The sequence below is a fragment of the Triturus cristatus genome, chromosome 6, assembly GCF_964204655.1.
Source record: "Triturus cristatus chromosome 6, aTriCri1.1, whole genome shotgun sequence".
Classification (NCBI taxonomy): Eukaryota; Metazoa; Chordata; class Amphibia; order Caudata; family Salamandridae; genus Triturus; species Triturus cristatus.
Genome location: NC_140589.1, coordinates 92,415,871 through 92,440,383, shown reverse-complemented (window position 1 = coordinate 92,440,383; position 24,513 = coordinate 92,415,871). Strand labels below are relative to the sequence as shown.

Here is a 24,513-nt window from a genome sequence, read left to right as displayed (position 1 = left end):
GCGTCACCTAGTGGACTTGTGTTTATCCTCTTATTTCATTCAGTGTTTTGTTTCCCTGCTCTGTTATCTGAGTTTGTTCTAGTGCCACACTCATCCTGGCATTCTCTACTTTTTGTCAGAACACTTCATACATACTGTCGTACAAAAGGATAGTGGTGTAGCTCTGCTTTGCGAGTATGTTTTAAAATTAGGCTGAGTAACATAGGAAGTTAATTTCTCCAGTGTTACTGGTAAAAAATTGTGCTTGCCCTATTAGCCACCATGCAGAATGTCACACCACCGCCATTTTTCCTGGCTACTCCGGGGAGCCAGTTTTAAAATGGAACAAGTGGAAAAGGGTCTTCCAAAACTACGTAGTGGTGTGTGGTCCAAACGTGGGTCTTGAGAGGAAAGTGGCATTACTATTACATTACCTAGGGGCAGAAGGGCAAGAGATCTTGGAACACCTTCCTGATCTGAACACGAACGAGGTAAGAGGTTTGAATGAATATGAAATTAGTGTGAAGAAACTGGACATCCACTTCCTGCCTAAAATTAGCACAATTAGGGAACGATACCATTTTGGAAGGAGAGGGCAGAAGGAGGGTGAAACAGTAGAGGAATTCGTTTCAGAGTTAAGGAAGCTGGCTGCCACTTGCAAGTTTGAAGGAGCGTGTGAGGAGCGGATACGTGATCAATTTTTTTTTACGTGTAAGGTTGAACGCATACGTGAAGAGTGTTAGAAAGGGTAGACGGACCGGGAGGGTCGGCCGGGGTCAGGAGGAGAGGTCTCCGGGGAGAGCCGTCTCCAGCGATCGTACAGACAAGTAACTTCCCCCCCCACAGACAGATACCACACACGGATAAGGTTCAGTGTTCTTTATAAGCACTTCTTAAGGTACGGTTGAATGGTACAAGGAGGTCTGGACTCAGGGGTCCCCTCGATTCAAGTCTCTCAATGCAGGGTAAGGGGTAGCGGGACAGTCTGTTTACCAGTCAGGTAGTTCGGATGAGATGATGACTAGCTCACAATCCTCGAGCTTGGTGGTTTAGTTGGTACGGGCCGCTGCAGTGCCAGCAGGTCCCGGTCGAGATAGTCGGTACACGGTCCGCAGCAGAGCCAGCAGGTCCCGGAAAGATGGTCGAGGTACGGTCCGCGGCAGCGCCAGCAGGTCCCGGAAAGATGGTCGAGGTACGGTCCGCGGCAGCGCCAGCAGGTCCCGGTGAGGATGGTCGTTACAACGGGCCGCGGCAGCGCCAGCAGGTCCCGACGAGGATGGATGTTGCAGAAGGCCGCGGCAGCGCCAGCAGGCAGGACGATGGTTCACAAGAGCGGGCTACGGCAGCGCCAGTAGTCCGTCAAGGCTGAGTTCTCTCGGTGTCTCTCGACTCCAGGATACAACTGCCTTCCTGCTCCGGAGTTGCCCCAGTTATAGGGCAGGCGCCCTTTGATGTCCGGACCCTCGCACTTGGAGGTCGGAGGGCCCGGGATGAAGGTGTCCAGACACCCAGCAGGGGGTGGAGCCAGCGCCTGGGGGAGCTGGAGGCGATCGGCACCTGGCGGGGAAAGAGCTCTTGACACTTCGTTCTCCCATTGACCTGCCAAGTGGTCCGCTCACCTCCTGGGTGGATGGTGGTGCCGGGATGTCGGGGCCGGCCAGGCCCGGGGTTAGGGTCGGGGCGAGGCCACGCGGCCTCGTGGTGCAGGGCCCAAGATGGCGGCTTGAACCGGCCGGGGGAGCCGGTGGGGCTGGGCCCCGTGATGAGTAGAGGTCCGAGGGCAGAAGATCCGTCGGGAGACGGGGTACAGGTGCTTTTCGTGGGTTATGCCTGGTGGTCCGGAGCTCGGGCCCTGTCGTGCGGGGAGGGAGCAAGCCCTTCGTGTGGCCTGTCCAACATGCGTCCCCCCCAGCTGAAGGCGGGGAGAGTCACCCATCTCCTTGGGGACTCTCTTCGTCGAGGCGGAAAAAGCGGGACAGGCCATCCGCGTTGGCGTGGTCTTGGCCTGGTCGGTGCTCCACAGTGAAGTCCATTCCCTGCAGGGAAATGGACCAGCGCAAGAGTTTTGGGTTCTCCCCCCGCATCTGCATCAGCCACTGCAGGGGTCGATGGTCGGTTTGTACCCGGAAGTGGGTACCGAAGAGATAGGGCCGGAGCTTTTTGAGGGCCCACACCACTGCGAAGGCCTCCCTCTCGATGGTGCTCCAGCGCTGTTCTCGGGCCAGGAGACGTCGACTGATGAAGGCCACCGGCTGGTCATGACCTTCGGGGTTTAACTGAGAAAGGACGGCTCCGATGCCGTGGTCGGAGGCGTCGGTCTGTACCACAAATTCCCGACTGTAATCGGGGGCCTGGAGCACAGGGGCGGTGCACAGGGCGGCCTTCAGCTTCTCGAAGGCCGCTTGACAATCGGGGGTCCAGTTAATCCGCTTCGGTTGGTTCTTGGACGTGAGACCCGTGAGGGGCCCCACGATGCTGCCGTAGTCCTTCACGAACCGCCGGTAGTAGCCGGTGAGCCCCAAGAAGGCTCGGACCTCGGTCTGGGTGACGGGGGGCTGCCAGGACTGGATGGCAGCAATCTTAAGTTGTAGCGGGGCCACCAGCCCGCTTCCCACTTGGTGCCCAAGGTAGGTCACAGACCCTTGGCCAATTTGGCACTTGCCGGCCTTAATTGTGAGGCCGGCCCGCTGGAGGGCCTGTAGGACCTCTTGGAGGTGACGGAGGTGGTCGGGCCAGTGGCGGCTGTATACAGCGATATCGTCCAGGTAGGCAGCGCTGAACTCTTCGAGCCCCGCCAAGACCTGGTTCACGAGGCGTTGAAACGTGGCGGGGGCATTCTTCATGCCGAAGGGCATGACCTTGAATTGGTAGTGGCCATCGGGGGTAGAGAAGGCTGACCGTTCCTGAGCCCTGGGTGTGAGGCCGATCTGCCAGTAGCCCGCTGTTAGGTCGAAGATACTGAGGTAGCGGGCGGCCCCCAGCCGGTCGATCAGCTCGTCTGCTCGGGGGATCGGATGAGCGTCGGTCCGGGTGACAGCGTTCAAGCCCCGGTAGTCGACGCAGAATCTCAGTTCAGGTGCGGTGCCGGGGGCAGCGGCTTTGGTAACCAATACAACCGGACTGGCCCAGGGACTGTCCGAGGGCTCGATGACCCCGATTGTGAGCATCTTGGCCACTTCCTCCTGTATGCAGGCCCGTACCCGATCTGGTACGCGGTAGGCCCGGTGTCGGACAGGGGGACTGTCCCCGGTGTCCACGTCGTGCAAACACCAAGGGGTGACCCCGGGGGTGAGGGAGAACAGGGTAGCGAACTGCAGCAGGAGGTTCCGGCAGCCCTGGCGTTGCTCCGAAGTGAGGGCGTCAGAGAGCCGGACCCCGTCCACGGAGCCGTCATTCTCCTGAGTCTTCAGAAGATCCGGGAGGGGTTCGGAGTCTTCCTCTGCCCCACTGTCCGTAGCCATCAGGAGGCTGAGTTCTGAGCGCACAAAGTGTGGTTTGAGTCGGTTGGTGTGGAGGACCCGAAGGGGGTTCCGGGAGGTCCCCAGGTCGATGAGGTAAGTGACGGGGCTTTTGCGCTCGACCACTTTGAAGGGCCCCGTCCACTTATCTTGCAAGGCACATGGTTCGGTGGGGGACATCACCCATACTTGTTGTCCAGGCTCGAACTCAACGGAGGAGGCATTGTGATCATACCACCTCTTCATGTCCTCCTGGCTGGCCTCGAGGTTCGCCTTGGCCATCTCTCTGAAGCGCCGGGTCTGATTGCGTAGGGCCAGGATGTATTTGAAGACGTCTGGAGGGGTCTTTAGGGGGGCCATCTCCCAACCTTCTTTTACTAGGCTGAGGGGCCCTCGCACAGGGTGCCCGTACAGGAGTTCGAAAGGGCTAAAACCGAGGGACTTCTGGGGAACTTCTCGGTAGGCGAAGAGGAGGCACGGGAGTAGTACATCCCACTGGCGACGGAGGGGCTCTTCCAATCCCCCAATCATCCTCTTGAGAGTGCGGTTAAAACGCTCCACTAGTCCGTTCCCTTGGGGGTGATAGGGGGTCGTGAATCTGTAGGTGACCCCGCATTGTTGCCAGAGGGACTTCATGTATTTGGATATAAAGTTCGTGCCTCGGTCGCTGACGACTTCTCGGGGGAAGCCTACCCGGGAGAAGATCCCCATTAGGGCCCGGCCAACCACCGGAGCTGTCACGGTCCGTAGGGGCACCGCCTCGGGGTAGCGGGTGGCATGGTCCACCAGTACTAAGATGAACCTGTGTCCTTGTGCCGTGCGGGGGTCCAGAGGCCCCACAATGTCTATCCCCACCCTTTTGAACGGGGTGGTGACCACAGGGAAGGGTTGCAGAGGGGCTTTCAGCTTCCGACCACTCTTCCCGCTGGCTTGGCATGTGGGGCAAGATCAGCAGTGGTTCAGGACGTCGTTCCTCATTTTCGGCCAGAAAAAGTGGGTCACTAGGCGGCTGTACGTTTTGTCCTGGCCCAGGTGTCCAGCCAGGGGGACATCGTGGGCCAGGTTGAGCAGAAAGTCTCTGAAGCGGAGAGGTACCACCAGTACTCGACCGGCCCCCAGCTCGGCGATTCTTTGCTCGCTGTATAGCAGGTCGTTATCCCAGTAGACCCAGTGAGTTCCGGTGGAGTCCCCTGCGTTCTGGGCGCTGGCTTGTTGGCGGAGTCCCTCGAGGGAGGGACAGGTCTTTTGTTCCTGGCGGAACTGTTCTTGGGTGGGCCCCCCTTCTTGACGCCACTGAGCCAGGTCAGGAAGGTCCTGGGGTTGCGCGTCCCCTTCGGTCGTCGGGTCCGGGAGGCTGGCCTCGTCGTTGTCTTCTACTGGGGCGACCGGGGGCGGAGGTGCTGGCCATTCCGGTTCTTCTGATCGGGGGACGGCACGGGCGGCCATGGACCGGGTGGTTATGCAGGCCCAGTCCGGGAGGCCCAGCATCCCCAGGTGCTCTCTTCTCTCAACGGTGGCCCACGGGGAACTCTCGAGGTCATTCCCCAGGAGGCAGTCCACGGGGGCATCGTCCCGGACCGTCACCTTCAACAGGCCGGAGACCCCTCCCCATTCGAATGGGACGCAGGCCATTTGACACATACTCTCAGAGTTGTCTGCCGAGCGGACGGGGCAGAGAATGTTCGGCAGGATCTGCTCGGGCTTCACCAGGTGACAGCGGACGGCCGTCACACTGGCGCCTGTGTCACGCAAGGCCTCGGCTCGCTGTCCATTAATGGTCACCCACTGACCGTATTTCCTGGTGTTAGCGGGTAGGGGAGCCCGCGGGACCATGTCTCTTCCCCCTAAGCACGCCAGGACCATGGCGGCCGGTTCCCACTCTTGCTGGGCCGGCTCATACCCTTCTGGTTCCTCCGATAATCGCTCTTCCCCCAGGGCGGCAGCAGCTACCTGGCGGGGCTTGGGTGTTTGGTTCTGCGGGCAGCTCGGGTCATTGGCGTAGTGGCCGACTCGCTGGCATCGGTGGCACGTGACGTTGGCTCGGAACCCAGGACGCCACGGGGGGTTGCCCCGGCCGGCCGGAGGCGGGGTGCTGGCCACGGGTGTTGCCGGCAAGGCGTCTCTCCCTCGCCCCTGGCCCCCTCCTCCTCCCCGAGGACGGTGCTGGCCTTGGTTGCTTCTGTTCTGTTCGTGTGGCCCCCTCCGGCCCACTCGGGTGCTTTCCCATCGGTCAGCTTCGGCGGCGAGCTGCCGGGGGTCAGTCAGCTTACTGTCGAGGAGGTGCTGCCTGAGCTCGACGAAACAGTTGTTCGACAGGTGTTCCCATACCATAAGGTTAAAGAGTTGTTCGTAGGTGGTGACATGGCTCCCCTTGATCCAACCCTCGAAGGCACGGCTGAAATAGTTCACGTATTCTACCCAAGTTGTACCTGGGATCCGGGTGCAATCTCTGAACCTCTGGCGGTACATCTCGGGTGTGAGGCCGTAGCGGGTGAGGAGGGCAGCCTTCATGTGGTCGTAGGACGACATTTGGTGATCTGGGAGCTGCAGTAGGGCATCGCGACCCTCGTTGATAAACCTCCCCCAAAGTCCGGCTCCCCAATCACTCCGGTCGATCCGGTGGGAGGTCATGGCGATCTCGTAGGCTTTAAACCACTGTTGTATGTCGTCTTCTCGGACATACTCGCGGACAACATCCTTGGGGATGTGGACTTTTTTCTCGATTGGCCCCTGGGTGTGTGGTCGCTCAGGCACCCCCAGTTCTTTATTCTGTTTCCGAAGTTCTATCTCCGCTAGTTGGCGCTCGTGCTCGAGCGTTATTTTTTTCTCATCCAGCTCTCTCTGTCTCTGCTTCTCTTCTCGTTCTTCTCGGAGCCGCATATGCTCGAGGTTGAGTTTCTGTTCAGCTAACTTGAGTTCCCCATCCATCTTGAGTCGTGCCATTTCCAACTCGTGCAATCTGGTTCTTTCTCTTTCTCGGATCTCCTCCTGCGAGAGGCCCGTTCCCCGCTCCTCGGGAGCCGTGGCGTTCCCCTCTGGTGTGATGCTGCTTTGGTCGGAGGGTCCGGCGACCCCAGTTTCTGTCCACGACTCTAGGGCGTGCTTTAGATCATCCTTGGTACTCAGGCCGGTGGTAGCAATGCCAAGTTCTATGCAGAATTGTCTCAATTCGCGGTGGTTGTATTCTTCTAACTTATCCATTTGGAATTTCTCGGTGGAGCTGCTATCTTTGGCTGACATCGTGTTTTTGTCGTGGGGTGAGCTACTCTCTGTACGATTACGCGTTGATTCGGATCGCGCCGCTGGCCACCAATGTTAGAAAGGGTAGACGGACCGGGAGGGTCGGCCGGGGTCAGGAGGAGAGGTCTCCGGGGAGAGCCGTCTCCAGCGATCGTACAGACAAGTAACTTCCCCCCCCACAGACAGATACCACACACGGATAAGGTTCAGTGTTCTTTATAAGCACTTCTTAAGGTACGGTTGAATGGTACAAGGAGGTCTGGACTCAGGGGTCCCCTCGATTCAAGTCTCTCAATGCAGGGTAAGGGGTAGCGGGACAGTCTGTTTACCAGTCAGGTAGTTCGGATGAGATGATGACTAGCTCACAATCCTCGAGCTTGGTGGTTTAGTTGGTACGGGCCGCTGCAGTGCCAGCAGGTCCCGGTCGAGATAGTCGGTACACGGTCCGCGGCAGCGCCAGCAGGTCCCGGAAAGATGGTCGAGGTACGGTCCGCGGCAGCGCCAGCAGGTCCCGGAAAGATGGTCGAGGTACGGTCCGCGGCAGCGCCAGCAGGTCCCGGTGAGGATGGTCGTTACAACGGGCCGCGGCAGCGCCAGCAGGTCCCGACGAGGATGGATGTTGCAGAAGGCCGCGGCAGCGCCAGCAGGCAGGACGATGGTTCACAAGAGCGGGCTACGGCAGCGCCAGTAGTCCGTCAAGGCTGAGTTCTCTCGGTGTCTCTCGACTCCAGGATACAACTGCCTTCCTGCTCCGGAGTTGCCCCAGTTATAGGGCAGGCGCCCTTTGATGTCCGGACCCTCGCACTTGGAGGTCGGAGGGCCCGGGATGAAGGTGTCCAGACACCCAGCAGGGGGTGGAGCCAGCGCCTGGGGGAGCTGGAGGCGATCGGCACCTGGCGGGGAAAGAGCTCTTGACACTTCGTTCTCCCATTGACCTGCCAAGTGGTCCGCTCACCTCCTGGGTGGATGGTGGTGCCGGGATGTCGGGGCCGGCCAGGCCCGGGGTTAGGGTCGGGGCGAGGCCACGCGGCCTCGTGGTGCAGGGCCCAAGATGGCGGCTTGAACCGGCCGGGGGAGCCGGTGGGGCTGGGCCCCGTGATGAGTAGAGGTCCGAGGGCAGAAGATCCGTCGGGAGACGGGGTACAGGTGCTTTTCGTGGGTTATGCCTGGTGGTCCGGAGCTCGGGCCCTGTCGTGCGGGGAGGGAGCAAGCCCTTCGTGTGGCCTGTCCAACAAAGAGTTATGGTTAAAAGATGACCCGCCCCTTGGGGAGGTGCTCATTGTGGCAGGTGGAGCACATGATGCAGTGTGTGAGCGAAATCAAGCAAGATTGTGAAGGGAAGGCAAAAGTGAGTAAAGTCTCTATTGAGAGTGTGAACGTGCTTGCAGTCAAAGGTACATTATAGGAACAGAAGGAAAATAAGGGTAATTGTAGCTTTAAAGGAAATTGTTACAGGTGTGGCAAACCTGGACACTTAGCGAACAACAGGGATTGCCCCACACTTAATGTGACATACAATAAGTGTGGTAGGAAGGGTCACTTTAGACAATGCTGCAGAAGAAATGCCAATTACAGGAAATACAACAGGGATGATTCTACCCGTGTCTGTGACGAAATTGTGTTAAAGGTTAAGAGTCAGTGAGCAATCCTAAGGATTTTATAGCAGTAGAGGAGACAAGAGTTGAAGCGATGTTTGATTTGTGTTCTAAACTGACAATCATATCTGCGGAAGATTTTGAGAAAGTATCTAAGGGAAAATTGTCACTGCAGAGAATGGATGTAAGACTGAGGGGCTAGGGTGGGCAACCCATACAGATGAAGGGTTACTTCTGGGGCGCTGTAGGTTACAAAGACAGACTTGCGGTCGCTAAGATATATGTGTCCAAGAAGGGGGATAACATATTGGGTTGGCAAGCACAAAAGGATTTAGGCATTTACCTCAATCCCAATAAGAACCCTTAAATATTGGTACAAGATATGGGGAAAACACTGGAGGGGATAGAAGACGAATTTAGGGATGTTTTCACCGATAAGTTAGGATGTCTCAAACACTATGCCCACAGAATAAGACTCAAAGAAAACTCCAAGCCTGTCTCTGCCAAGGTTAGGAACCTACCTATTTCGATACAGGAGAGGCACTGAGTGCTTGGCACCCTTTGTTCCAGCCAGGAAGGGGGATGGTGCAGTGCGTTTATGCATTGATTTAAGAGCCCTAAACAGGGAAGTTATAGTTGACAAGTACCCTCTGCCAAACATTTCACAAATGATGAGCAGGTTAGCGGGGGCTAAGTTCTTCACTACGCTTGATCTAACCTCTGCCTACTACCAAGTCAGGCTCCACCCTGAATCACAAGATCTCACAGCATTCATCACGCCCATGGGGGTCTACAAATTCAAGCGAATGCCGTAAAGCAGATCTGCAAAACACCCTTCTTAACCTTACTCCACCCAAAAGCAAAGATGAAATCAAATCCTTCATGGGAATGGTGCAATGGTGGAATTCTAAAGCAAATTTGTTCAGAACTTTGCCAGACGCACATCTGTAATCTACAAAGGAAAGGGGTAACATTCGACTGGAGTGAGGCGTGCCAGAAGGAGTTCGAAGACACAAAGAAGGCATTGGCTGAAGCTCCTAACCTCAAATCCTTTGTAACTGACAGGGAGACCGTGTTGACCACCGATGCTAGCTCCAAAGGATTAGGACCAGTTCTGATGCAAGTAGGAGAAGGTGGAGAGGAAACAATAGCGTTTGCATCACGCTTGCTACGTAAGGCAGAGTTCAACTACTCGGTGATCGAGAAAGAAGCTTTACCGGCAAATTGGGCCATTAACAAATTCAGAGACTTTGTGTGGGGAATGAAGTTCAACCTGAGGACCGACCATAAGCCTCTGGTAGAAGTCTTCACCAAGAAGGGGCTCGACTCCATCTCAAGCAGAATCAGATGGTGGGTTGTGAGTCCCCAAGAAGAGGTGTGGCGCAGCGGCCAGGGTGCCTGACTCCGGACCACAGGGGTTCACGGTTCGATCCCTGGCACCGGCAGCAGGTCAGCCCAGCACCATGTGACTCTGGGCAATTGCTCGCTTAATGTTCCCGAGGGTCCCCAGCGCCAGGAAACCACTTCGGAGGTAGCTGTGCGCTTTACAAATTCAAGGTTATTAAGAATACACGTTTGAGGTTGAATATGTACCTGGGATCAGGAACTTTGCAGCTGACTTCCTCTCTTGCCTAGTGAGAAAAGAACGTGATGAAGCAGTCGACGTGGAGGAGGAAGATGAGGCAGACAAGGAGATGCAGGTGGAGAACGTGTCCGTCGTCACCCAAGGAGCCGTTTAAGAAGTACGCTGCAAGGAAGCCTTGAGAGTTGACACGCTCCTGCAGAGGGTGTGTGGAAAGACTAAGGGTGTTTGGATTGACCAGGACAAGCGGGAAGAGACACTTAGACCGTTCTGGATGGTCAGAGACGAACTATCTATCGCCGATGACTGTCTTTTCAGGGGTACAAGGTTGGTCCCTCCTGAGACTTTGAGAGAGAGTTTGGTCAACTTGGCCCACGAGGGGCACCTGAGAGTTACCAAAACCAAACAGAGGTTGCGTCCAGACTACTGGTGGCCAAGCATGGATCTTGAAATCACAGGTGCATTCTTCGAGCAGGAAGGCATCATAGTAAATTGATAATGTTCACTGGGGGTTCAGAATGCTGTTTTGGGCTTTGCATCCTCAGAGAGTTTGATTTGCCAGTAGCCAGCAGTCAGGTCAAATGTACTCAGATATTTGGCTGAGGCCAAAGTATCTATGAGCTTATCTGCCCTTGGAATGTGATGGGCATCAGTCCTAGTGACTGCACAGAGGCCTCTGTAATCCACACAAAACCTCATCTCTCTCTTGCCACCTTTGGTGTGAGGTTTTGGTACATGGACTACTGGAATAGCCCAAGGGCTATCTGAAGGCTCAATGACCCCCAATTCCAGCATCTTTTGTACCTCAGTCCTGATGCAGTCTCTGACATGGTCAGTCTGTCTGTAAATGTTGTTCTTCACAGGCAGTCTGTCACCTGTGTCCACTTCATGGGTACACCAGGTGGCTTGACTGGGTGTCAGAGAGAACATGTGGTTGAACTGATTGATGACTTTCCTGTAATCAGCTTGCTGCTGGTCAGTAAGGCTGCCTGCCAAGGCTACTCCTTCAACTGACCCATCAACAGGGTTCTGAGAGAGGAAAACAGCGAGAGGGTCACTCTCTTCCTCCTGTCCCTCATCAGAGGCCATGAGCAAGCTCATGTCACAGCCCTGCATACAAAAGTTTTTAGGCGGCTCACATGGGGATGTCTTGGAGTACCTAGGTCAACCAAGTAGGTGACCTCACCTTTTTCTCAAGGACTGTGTGGGGGCCCACTCCATTTGTCCTGGAGAGCTGCTGGGGCCACAGGCTCCAACACCCACACTTTCTGCCCTGACTGATAAAAATCAGCACAGCCTTTTGGTAATTTTATTTATTTCAAGTTTTATATAGCGCGAGCATGACCCGTTAGGGTATCAAAGCGCTTTACAAAGAAAGATACGTTACGTACATGAAGGCATGGGCAAAGTACAGGGATGGGGGATAGGGAAAAGTCACAAGTGGGACAAAGCCGTGGATAAATTCAAGAGTCAATACAGTTCAAAAATCAACAATGACTTGAGTTCAGTGGGGCACAAGGAAGAGATATATACAATAAATGGTACAGATCCAAGTACAGGATGGCGTGGGCAGAATACAAGGATTGGGGTTAGGGAAATGACAAACGTAGGACAAAACTGTGGTTATTTACAAGTGTCAATACAGTTCCAGAGTCAGCAGGCGATTTGATTACAATAGGACGTAAAAGATATGTACAAAGATCAGGGCGCATTGGAAGGAGGGAGAGTTTTTACATGTAGCAGGTCAAGCAAGAAAATAAAAACACGAAAAAGGCAGTATGTGCACCAAGGGAGCGTTATTGGAGGAATTTTCTCATTAAGAAGGTTTTAGCTTCTTTTTTGAAGAGTGCCAGGGAAGGTATTCTTCTGATGGAGGAAGGAAGCGAGTTCCAGATTCTTGGTGCTGCTCCGGAGAATGTTCGATTGTATGTTTTTGCCTTACAGAAACAGGGTGGCTGGAGCAAACAGTCTCTGGTGGATCGGGAGTTTCTGGATCTCCCAGATAGCACAATTTTCTGGGCGAGATATGCCGGGGAGTTCGTGTACAAGGCTTTGTGAGTGATGCAGGCCAGCTTGAGTTGAATTCTGCCTGCAAGCGGAAGCCAGTTCAAGGCCTTCAGGTGTGGTGAGATATGGTCAAATGTTTTTAAACCAGATAAGAGTCTGGCTGCTGCGTTGAGGCAAGCTTTTAGGGGGGCAGTCGAAGTCTTAGACGGGCCAGATAGTGTAGAGCAGCCATATTTGATTCTGGAGATAACTAACGTCTGCACAGCAGTTTTTAGGTCGGCAGTTCCAAGGAATGGTTTTAGTTTTCTCTAGTAGCTCAGATGAAATCTGGCAGTGTTGGCCATGCCAAGCTTTCTTAAGCTCCTACCTAGCCTAAAGGTGTTTGCTTGCCTTCTTCATGTACTCAGCCATACGCGAATGCAGGCAAAGGACATAGTCCACAATATCCTGTTTGGAAGTTTGAGATGCTGCTGCCAGCCCTACTTAACTACAGACAATAGACCTCTAACTGGATGTCCAAACAGATATTCAAATGGACTGTAACCAACCCCCTTCTGTGGAACCTCTCTGTAGGCAAATAGAAGACAAGGTAGTAAGACATCCCATGTTCACCTAAGCTTTTCTGGGAGTCCCATGATCATATGGAGAAGTGTGGCTCACTGGTTAGAGGAGGCAGACCTGGAAGCAGAGCCCGGGCCCAGGGTTCAATTCCCGGCTCGGCTGGGTCTTGAGTCCATAAATGTCCATGGACTCGATAATTCTCGCTCCAGTGCATACTCGATTCATGGGTTCACACTCTGCGACTCTGGGCAATAGCTTGCTTAATCTCCACATGGGCCCCTCGCGGCGGGATGCCTGGCTTTCACCTTGCGGATGACCTGCCGGGTTATCTCACAGGGGAATACCAGGACGGGTTCCCTAAGCAAGCGCTTAGAGACCGCTTGGTGATTTGCGCTATATAAATTCCTGCACATTTACATTTACATACCCTTTAGGGTCTTGTTGAACCTTTTAACAAGTCCACTGCATTGTGGATGGTAAGGTGTGATAAACTCATAGTTTACTCCACACTCTTTCCACAATGCAGTATGTAACTAGACATGAAGTGTGTACCTCTGTCTGTTAAGACATCCTTAGGGAGGCCCACCCTGGAAAAGATTCCTAGGAGGGTCCTAGCCACCACAGGACTTGTGGTGGTCCAAAGGGGAATATCTTCTGGATATCTAGTGGCATGGTCCACCACCACTAGGATATAGCTGTGTCCAGATGCTGTTGGAGGGTTCAAGGGACCAACAATGTCTATCCCTAGCCTCTCAAAGAGAACCCCAACCACCGGGAGTGGAATTAAGAGGACTTTTGTAGTGTCACCTGACTCAGCAGTGGCTTGGCAAGCGACACAGGAGGAACAAACTCTCCCCAGCAGTGGTGCTCCGCTCTGCCTTGAAGCTAGCCTCTCTCCTCGGCAGGGTTCAAGACAGCCCCTGGCCAGCCTTCCATCAGGCGCATGGTGATTGTTACTGTGATCTAATTTTTGGTGTTCCTTCCAGTGTATTGTAGTGTTCTTGGCTGATTTTCGCTCCGTTTTCTGTTCTGTTTTTCTGTTTCCCATCAGCCCTTTCTGTGGGCTGGTGTCCCCCCTCGTCTTCCCTCCATTTTCCTGCTGCCACTGACCCTCCCCCTACCTCCCCGCTCCCGCGTCCCAGCTCCTCATCCCTCCCCCCTCCCCTACATCATGGCGACCGCTGCGGGGGAGCGTGTGTGAGTCTTCAGACCTCGGTCTAAGGCACGCACTCTCCCCAGCAGCTCCGAGGTGCTCCGTTCTGCCTTGAAGCCAGCATCTCTCCTCGGCAGGGTTTAAGACTGCCCCGGTCCAGCCTTCCATCAGGCGCTTGGTGATTGTGACTGTGTTTTAATTTTTGGTGACCCTTCCAGTGTATTTTAGTGTTCTTGGCTGATTTTCGCTCCGTTTTCTGTTCCGTTTTTCTGTTTCCCTTCAGCCCTTGCTGTGGGCTGGTGTCCCCCCTTGTCTCCCCTCCATTTTCCCGCCGCCACTGACCCTCCACCTACTGCCCCACTCCTGCCTCCCAGCTCCTCGTCCCTCCCCCCTCCCCTACATTATGGCGACCGGACAGCGCAGCGGACGCACTCAGCAGGCGCACCTCAGGCAAGTCTGTCCGTGCCTGTCCGTGCCTGGACCGTGCCCAGCGCCAGACCCCCTGGCCCCCGTGAGCACCACAACACCAGATGCCGCTACGATGCCAACACCCTTCACGCACTCAACGCCAGACGATCCTCCACCTGCTTCCGGACCACCCCAAAGCTCACCCATGGACCCTTCACCTGCCGAAACTGCAGCTCCACCTGCCAGCGCACACCTGCACGTCCTGCCCACCACACCAAAGCGGACCACAACCACCTCAGATGCATACTGCTCAACACCCGCTCCGTCCACAGGCACGCCGTTGAACTCTGGGACCTACTCGATTCATCCTCCCCGGATGTCGCTTCCCTGACGGAGACCTGGATGAACTCCTCATCGGCACCAGACGTTGCCATAGCCATCCCGGATGGCTACAAGATCACCCGCAGGGACTGCACCAACAGACCAGGAGGAGGAATCGCCATCTTCCACAGAAACACCCTCAGAAACTCGACCACCACCGAAGATAACCTCAGCACTGCCGAACACCTGCACTTCTAGATCCACATCGATCCCAACACCACCCTCAGAGGAACCCTCGTGTACAGACCCCCCCGGACCCCGGCCACAGTTTATCGACTCCATCACAGACGCCGTCAGCACGCACGCCCTGGCCTCCACAGACTACATCCTCCTTGGAGACCTGAACTTCCACCTCGAGAACACCAACAACAGCAACTCCACCACACTACTGGACAACCTCGCCAACCTCGGCCTCTAACAGCTCGTCACAACACCCACCCACTCCGCCGGACACACGCTCGACCCCATTTTCTCCGCCAGCAGTCACGTCTCCATCAGCCACACCACCGAACTCCACTGGACCAACCAACGCTGCATCCAATTCTCCTTCAAGAAAATCACTGCACACAGCCACCACAGCTAGAACAAGGTCACCGAAGACCATCTTACCACCACCCTCGCCGGAGACCCACCGACCGACCACACCGACACAGCCGCCCGCAACCTCAATCGATGGATCGAGGACTGCGCCAACACTCTCACCTCGATCAAGATACCCATAAACAAACGCACCATCAGAAGAGCCATCTGGTTCACTGCTGACCTCCAGACATCCAAGCAGACCTGCCGGAGACTAGAGAAGAAATGGCGCCACAAGCAAACACCGGACAACCATGCAGCCCTCAAGAACGCCAGCAGCGGGGGAGGAGCCTAGCGCGCAACCAAGATGGCCGCGTAGGTGCGAGGCTCCCGAGGACCTCCGTGACCTCCTACATAAATCCTGAAAATATCCTGTCCTAGATGAGGGGACTGTGTTGGTGAGCCCGAGCTGAGGTGTCACCCGTTTTCCGTTTCCAAATTGGACCTCGGACACCGGCGGGAGCACCGATTGAGGTTTGCGGCCTTCTCCACGCCGGCCCCCCGGATTGGAGTTGCGGGGCGATCCGGAGACAAAGTGATCAACAGCGGCGGGCAGGGCTGGGCGACTCGCGTACCCCGCACTTTCACTTTCGCTTTTGCACCCTCCTTGCTGCTCGGGCGAGGTTGGGTTGCGGGGCGGTGTGCGGTGGTGTGGCCTCGTTGGGGTGCCCTGCTGGCCCGCCGGCTGTGATCCGTCCTGCGGACCTGTGGTGGCCCCCCCCCCGGAGCCCGTGAACTGGTTTGTCGGCCTTTTCCGAGGTGATTGGCACGATTTGGGGACTGAAACCATGTCCACAAAGCAAGATGGCGACCGGGCAAAGGTGAAATCGACCCGCCGTGGCGCGGCCCATCCGTCCAACAGCATGGACCGCTACACCCTCCAGAAGGGATCTCCCGAGGTGCCGCATCAGTCCCCTGAGGGCCCGACTGATGCTCCTACGCTGCCCGCGGATCTGACCCTGCGAGATGTTATGGGCGCTATCGCCGAGATGAAGGCCTCGGTGGACCAGCGCTTTGACACACTGGCGCAAAAGATTGACTCGGTCCACGTGGATGTTGGCCTGGTGAGGGCCGATTTATCCAAGACCAATGATCGGGTCGATTCTTTGGCCCACACCACTTCGGGCCTTACGGCGGACGTGGCGGCACTCCAAAAGGAGGTGCGCCGGCTCGGCCAGGCGAGCGCCCTGATGGATCGTCGACTGGAGGATTCCGAGGGTCGGGCCCGGAGGAACAATGTCCGCATTGTCGGGGTGCCGGAGGGACGTGAGGAGGCGGCGGCGGACCTGTTTGTGGAGGATCTGATTCTCACCCATCTCCAGCCCCGGGGGCTGAGTAAATTCTTTGCGATGGAACGTGCCCACAGGGTTCCCGGAGGAAGACCTAAGGCCGGAGCCCCTCCGCGGCCTCTCATTGCCCGGATTTTCAACTTTCGGGACAGAGACGCTATCCTTCAGACTTCTAGGCAACAAGGACCGGTCAGACTTGACAATATGGATGTGAACTTCTATCCTGATTTCACCCCAGCGGTCCAGAAGCAGAGACTGAGCTTTCTCGGAGTCAAACGTCGTCTACGGGACCTGAACCTCAAGTATGCGATGCTTTTTCCAGCTAAGTTGCGGGTGGAGGTGGATGGCCGCACGCACTTTTTTGATCGTCCCGAGGCAGCCGGGGACTGGTTGGACTCCTTGCCCGGGAATCGGGGCCGGGGGGGTGGGGGGGCGCGGTTGGAGGGGAGGGCTCGCCGGATCAGGACTGAGGGACTAATAGTAGGCCTTGCTCTGGACAACATTGTCGTCATTTTTGACTGTTCGTTAAGTCTCCCTCCTGTGGAGGTGGTACGGGGTCTCTTGGGGGCTCTCCCTCCTCCTCTGGGGGACTAGTTAGTTTAATCATTCATGGGGCGACAGGCACACTGCACTTTGGGGGGGCTGTTTGGGCTCATGCAGGGGTGCAGGGAGGGGGGAGTTCTGTTGGGATGGGTGGGTTGGGGTGGGGTGTTGTTTGTTTTTACCGCAAGGCAAACCCTTTATTGTATTTGTGTTTTTAAGGTGCTCTCGGGGGGACGAATGATGGCTTCTGTATGTGATGGGGGGTAGGGACTTGACCTTATTGTCCTGGAACGTTAACGGACTGGGGGATAGGATTAAGCGAGGTGTGGTCCTGCAGTATTTGAAACGACTTTCGCCAGATGTGGTCTTTCTGCAGGAGACACACCTTATTGGTAATTCCTTTTGTGCCATGAATTGGCGTGGCTATCGTTTGGTGGCCCACTCGGGCTTCACGTCGGGCTCACGGGGGGTGGGCATCATGGTGAAGAACTCGCTCCCGTTGGAAATAGACGAGGTGCGCCATGATGAGAGGGGACGCTACACTGTCTTAGTGGGGAGAATGGAGGGTAAAGTAGTCGTCTTTGTATCAGTGTATGTCCCACCGGGGTTACAGTCCACGACTTTTGCAGACCTAGGGCGCCTCCTCCTTGACCTTCCGGGGGGGCTTCTGGTGGTTGGGGGGGACTTCAATGCGGTGGTTTCTGGGACCGTGGATCGTCACCCCCCTAGGGACCTCCCCCGGGCGCAGGCGTGGCTGTCCGGCTTCTTAGATACACTGGGATTGGTGGACTGCTGGCGCTTAAAACATCCCACGCAGCTGCAGTACACTTTCCACTCGGGTGCCCATGGTAGCCTCTCACGGCTTGATTATGTCCTTGTCCCTGCGGCCTATGTTGGGAGGGTAGGAGAGGTGCGCCATTTGGCGCGGGGTATTTCAGATCACTCCCCGCTCCTGTTGCACGTTGATGTCTTCCCGAGGGGGGAGGGCAGAGTAGCTCCAATCAATGCCTGGTACCTGCGCGACCCCACCATTCGCGCTGATTTGATTAAATCCTTGCAGCGGTATTTCGATGAGAATGTGGGGTCCGTCCCTTCGGCTATCTCCCTGTGGGAAGCTTTCAAAACAGTTCTTAGAGGGGAGGCCCTCTCCTTTATTTCCCATGCCCGGAGGCGCGAGCGGGAAGAGGTGACCCGGGTGGAGGCCGAAATCGCTGAATTGGAGGGTGATCTAGAGGGTGGGGTGACGGATGCTGCACTACATGTCCTACAACTTAAGCAGGCGGCCTACAGGGCCCTCGTCACGGAGGCGGCCAGGGGCCTCTATAGAGAGCAACAGGGGCGACTGTATGATGTGGGTGATAAGGCTGGTAAACTGCTTGCATGGTTGGATAAAAAGGAGAGAGCGAGTCGTGTGGTCCCGCTGATTGAGAGGATGGATGGTGTGCGTGTCACCGAGCCAGAAGACATTGTCTCTTGTTTCGCGGATTATTTTCGCGAGGTGTATTCCCCGGTTTCTCTCTGCTCGGAGGAGGATTCCCATGCCCTGCTTAGGGATATCGCGCTGCCTTCCCTTTCGGTGGAGGACAGGGTGTCGTTAGATGCCGCTCCTACCGCCGACGAAATTGCCCTCGCCATACGCTCGGTCGCATCCGGCAAGGCCATGGGCCCGAACGGCATCCCTATCGAGTTGTATAAGCTGCGACCGGATGTACTGGCACCCCACCTCCGTGCGATGTTCCTGGAGGCCCACTCGCTGGGCTCCCTCCCGCCGGACCAACGTCTGGCTACAATCGTGGTGATCCACAAGGAGGGGAGACCTCGAGACCGGGTTACATCCTACCGGCCTATCTCGCTCTTGAATGCGGAGCCCAAAATCCTCGCCAAGGTGCTAGCCAACCGGCTGGTCGGCGTGGTGGGCGACCTGGTCCACCAAGACCAGTCCGGCTTTATTCCCCATCGCAACACGGCCCTTAATCTGCGGCGCTTGCACGGGGTGCTCGCGCGTGTCCCGTTTGTGCGGGAGCCGGCCATATTGGCGTCCTTAGACGCCACCATGGCGTTTGACACGCTCGAGTGGCCATACATCTGGGCCATGCTGGCGAAGTTTGGATTTGGCCCGGGGTTCATCAGCTGGGTCAAATTGTTGTATTCGGGCCCATTGGCGCAGGTGGTGGTGAATGGAAGAGTATCGGTCCCATTCGAGCTGGGACGGGGCACACGACAGGGCTGTCCCTTGTCGCCGCTCCTGTTCGCGCTGGCCTTGGAACCCCTGGCGGAGTGGCTGCGGTGGCACCCTTCCATCCGTGGTCTCCGTTGGACCCCCGAATATGAGGACCGCGTGTCCCTATACGCTGACGATATCCTTTTGTACCTAGCCTCCCCGCGTAAATCACTGATTGTCCTGGTTGATGTTTTGCGCTAATTCGGCCGCAATTCAGGCCTTGTCATCAACTGGGCTAAATCATGTGTGTATGTGCTTTCCGGGGAGGCTCCCGTCCTCCCGCGGGGCTGTCCGATCCAGATTGCCTCACAGGGGTTTCGGTACCTGGGGGTTTACATTACTCTGGACCCGGAGGCCCGCTACGAGCGGAATTTGCTTCCCCCCCTCCAGCGCTTGAAGGAGGACGTCGCGCGCTGGCGCGCCTGCCGCTTTCGCCGCTCGGCCGGGCGGCATTGTTTAAGATGATGTCGTTGCCACGCTTCCTGTACGCTCTCCAGAATACTATGGATTTAGTCCCGGCGCGCTACTTCCGTGAGGTGGAGAGTCTACAGCGCCGCCTGTTCTGGGACGGGAGGCCGCGTATTGCCCTGGCGAAGTTGACGCTCCCATGGTACGACGGGGGGATTGCCCTCCCGGATATTAAACGGTATTACTGGGCCTCCCAGCTGGCTGCAATTAATCATGGCCTTTACGGGCCCGCCTTAAACCCGGCATTTGAAATGGACAAGATGCTCCTGCCTGGTGGCGATTATAATCGAGCGCTCTACTCTGGCGCGCCCGGCCCCCGCCTGACGGGACCTACGCGTGTCATGGTACGAGTATGGCACGCGGCTAACGCAGCTATGGGGTGGAAGGACCGTTTGACCCGGGCATCACCGTTGTACGCGTCTGAGAGATTGGGCTCCCTGTGGACCTCGAAGGGCTTCGAGAAGTGGGACACGATCGGCATCAGTAAAGTGGGGGACCTCTGGACGAGAGGGGGATTTAAAACATTCGAGACGCTGCAGACGGAGTTTCAGCTGCAGGGCAGTGAATACTTTCGGTACTTGCAGGTTCGTCACGCGCTGGGCTCAGTCTTCCCAGACGTCGCCTCCATCCCGGAGTCTTCCCCCCTGGAGGATAGAGTGCTGGATGGCCCCGTTCCGGACAGCACGATCTCCCTTATTTACAAAAAATTGATTAATGACCGCTCGGGCCTGCTGACTGGCCTCCGCGAGGCTTGGGTTGCCGACGGGCTGGAGTTGGACGACGAAGACTGGATTTCCGCGGTGGCCTCTCCGAAGGAGGTGGCCATACCGGCTCGCCTTCGCTTCGTCCAGCTTAAGATACTCCACCGGGTTTACATGACGGGGCCAAGGCTTCTGCGTATGGGCTATGCTGAGGATGGGTTGTGTAGGCGTGGGTGTGGTGCTTTGGTGACTTTTTTGCATATTTTGTGGGAATGCCCGAAGGTGGAGCGATTCTGGCGTGGTGTGCATGAGGTCCTGCGAGTGGTTACGCATGTCGCGCTGCTGCCTGAAGCGAGGAGATGCCTGCTGAATGTGTGGGAACCAACTGACTACTCGGTTCCGCAGACGCGATGGGTGACTCTGGGATATATGATAGCCAAGCGTGACATTGCTCAACTGTGGGGATCCCAGAGGCCCCCGGCGGTGTCGGCCTGGAAAGAACACATGGATTGGTGCATGTTCCGAGAAAAGGTGGTGTATGTGGCGAGGGGTAAGCCTGGGGCATGGGTGAAGGTATGGGGCCCCTGGAACGCCTACCGCGGGGGTATCTGCGCGCCACCATTGCTGCCTGCGGCCTCACCAGCCCCGTCCCCTTAGTTGACTCCTTTCCTAGCCCCGAGCACGGAATTCCCCCAGTCCTCGATCTGTTCCCCTTCCCCTCTTTATACTCCTGTGGATGGCTGGGGTCCCCCATTCGGGGAGCACGTGCTGTTACTGTCGATTGCAGGTTGCCTTGCGGGTGTGGTTTTTGTGTTGTTTGTGTAAAATGAAACCGTATTGTGGGGTCAGAGTGATGTGGCCCACGACGCTGATACCTCCTGATTTTGCTCCTCTGCAACGCCAAGTGTTTTTGTATGTATGTCATATGCTCCTGTCATTCTAGCGGCCGGCCGGGAGGTTGTAGGCCCATACCTGTATATTCTTGAGATTGCAATAAACGGTTTAAAAAAAAAAAAAAAAAAAAAGAACGCCAGCAGCAGACACCACTAACTCATTTGAACGGTCAAAAGGACCTCCTTCAAGGAACGCATCGACAAAAGCGCACACAATAGCAAAGAGCTCTTCAACATCGTGAAGGAACTCGCCAACCCCAGCTCCAACGACATCCCGCCGTCACAAGACCTCTGCGACTCTCTAGCTACCTTCTTCCACCGCAAGATCGCAGACATCCACGACAGCTTCAACATCTAGACCTCTTCGACAGCCACCGACACCCCAGACTCATCACCCCCCAGTCACACCGGTCGCCTGACCTCCTGGAACCACGTCAACGTCGAAGACACCATCAAGAACCTGAACCCCATCCACTCCGGCTTACCATCAGACCACTAACCCCACCACACCTTCAACAAAGCAGGCCAACTCCGTAAGATTTTCAACAGCTCATTCGAGACCCCCACCTTCCCGGACAGCTGGAAACATGCAGAGATCAACGCCCTACTCAAAAAACCCAAGGCAGACCCAAAGGACCTCAAGAACGTCCGGCCCATCTCCCTGCTCCAGTTGAAAGACATCGAGAAGATCGTCAACAGGCAACTGTCCCAATTCCTCGAAGAGAACAACACCCTGGACTCGTCCCAATCTGGATTCCACAGAAACCACAGCACCGAAACCGCCCTCATCGCCGCCGCTGACAACATCAGGGCCCTGCTCGACAACGGCGAAACCGTGTCCCTCATCCTCCTGGACCTCTCGGCCGCCTTCGACACCGTCTGTCACCACACCCTGTGCACACGACTCTACAACGTGGGTATCTGCAACAAAGTCCTGGACTGGATCACCTCCTTCCTCACCGACAGAACACTGAGAGTCCGCCTCCCTCCATTCCGATCCAAAGCCACAAAGATCACCTGCGGCATACCCCAAGGATCATCCCTCAGCCCGACCCTCTTCAACGTCTACATGGCACCACTCGCCAACATCGTCCGATCACACGATCTCAACATAGTCTCATTTGCCAACGACACCCAGCTGATCCTCTCCCTCACCAAAGACCCTACCACCGCCAAAACCAACTTCCATGCAGGGATGAAGGCCGTCGCCGAATGGATGAAGAGCATTCGCCTGAAACTGAACTCGGACAAGATGGAGGTCCTCATCCTCGGCTCCACCCCTTCCGCCTGGGAGGACTCCTGGTGGCCAGCCTCGCTGGGAACTGCGCCCACACCCACCGACAATGCACGCAATCTGGGGTTCATCCTGGACTCAACGCTCTCAATGACCCAACAAGTCAACGCTGTCTCCTCCTCATGCTTCAACACCCTCCGTATGCTTCGCAAGATCTACAGATGGATCCCCACCGAAACCAGGATGGTCACCCGGGCCCTCGTCACCAGCAGGCTGGACTACGGCAACGCCCTCTATTCGGGAACTCCAGAAGAGACCCCAACGCATACAAAACGCCTCCGCACGCCTGATCCTTGACATCCCCCGCCACAGCCACATCACCACCCACCTGAAGGACCTGCCCTGGCTTCCCGTCAACAAGAGAATCACCTTCAAGCTCCGCACCCATGCTTACAAAGCACTCCACAACGCAGGACCAGCAAACCTCAACAAGCGACTCACCTTCCACAACTTTGCCAGACGCACATCTGTAATCTACAAAGGAAAGGGGTAACATTCGACTGGAGTGAGGCGTGCCAGAAGGAGTTCGAAGACACAAAGAAGGCATTGGCTGAAGCTCCTAACCTCAAATCCTTTGTAACTGACAGGGAGACCGTGTTGACCACCGATGCTAGCTCCAAAGGATTAGGACCAGTTCTGATGCAAGTAGGAGAAGGTGGAGAGGAAACAATAGCGTTTGCATCACGCTGGCTATGTAAGGCAGAGTTCAACTACTCAGTGATCGAGAAAGAAGCTTTACCGGCACATTGGGCCATTAACAAATTCAGAGACTTTGTGTGGGGAATGAAGTTCAACCTGAGGACCGACCATAAGCCTCTGGTAGAAGTCTTCACTAAGAAGGGGCTAGACTCCATCTCAAGCAGAATCAGATGGTGGGTTGTGAGTCCCCAAGAAGAGGTGTGGCGCAGCGGCCAGGGTGCCTTACTCCGGACTACAGGGGTTCACGGTTCGATCCCTGGCACCGGCAGCAGGTCAGCCCAGCACCATGTGACTCTGGGCAATGGCTCGCTTAATGTTCCCGAGGGCCCCAAGCGCCAGGAAACCACTTCGGAGGTAGCTGTGCGCTTTACAAATTCAAGGTTATTAAGAATACACGTTTGAGGTTGAAAATGTACCTGGGGTCAGGAACTTTGCAGCTGACTGCCTCTCTTGTCTAGTGAGAAAAGAACGTGATGAAGCAGTCGACGTGGAGGAGGAAGATGAGGCAGACAAGGAGATGCAGGTGGAGAACGTGTCCGTCGTCACCCAAGGAGCCGTTGAAGAAGTACGCTGCAAGGAAGCCTTGAGAGTTGACGCGCTCCAGCAGAGGGTGTGTGGAAAGACTAAGGGTGTTTGGATTGACCAAGACAAGCGGGAAGAGACACTTAGACCGTTCTGGATGGTCAGAGACGAACTATCTATCGCCGATGACTGTCTTTTCAGGGGTACAAGGTTGGTCCCTCCTGAGACTTTGAGAGAGAGTTTGGTCAACTTGGCCCACGAGGGGCACCTGAGAGTTACCAAAACCAAACAGAGGTTGCGTCCAGACTACTGGTGGCCAAGCATGGATCTTGAAATCACAGGTGCATTCTTCGAGCAGGAAGGCATCATAGTAAATTGATAATGTTCACTGGGGGTTCAGAATGCTGTTTTGGGCTTTGCATCCTCAGAGAGTTTGATTTGCCAGTAGCCAGCAGTCAGGTCAAATGTACTCAGATATTTGGCTGAGGCCAAAGTATCTATGAGCTTATCTGCCCTTGGAATGTGATGGGCATCAGTCCTAGCGACTGCACAGAGGCCTCTGTAATCCACACAAAACCTCATCTCTCTCTTGCCACCTTTGGTGTGAGGTTTTGGTACATGGACTACTGGACTAGCCCAAGGGCTATCTGAAGGCTCAATGACCCCCAATTCCAGCATCTTTTGGACCTCAGTCCTGATGCAGTCTCTGACATGGTCAGGCTGTCTGTAAATGTTGTTCTTCACAGGCAGTCTGTCACCTGTGTCCACTTCATGGGTACACCAGGTGGCTTGACTGGGTGTCAGAGAGAACATGTGGTTGAACTGATTGATGACTTTCCTGTAATCAGCTTGCTGCTGGTCAGTAAGGCTGCCTGCCAAGGCTACTCCTTCAACTGACCCATCAACAGGGTTCTGAGAGAGGAAAACAGCGAGAGGGTCA

At 55.8% G+C, this 24,513-nt stretch overlaps 1 long non-coding RNA gene across 1 annotated transcript in view; it reads left to right on the top strand.

Annotated features, from left to right (window-relative positions):
* The window catches only part of LOC146813811 (uncharacterized), a 117,395-nt gene that overhangs the window by 267 nt on the left and 92,615 nt on the right, over positions 1–24,513 (top strand). The gene's annotated exons all lie outside the window — the stretch shown is intronic.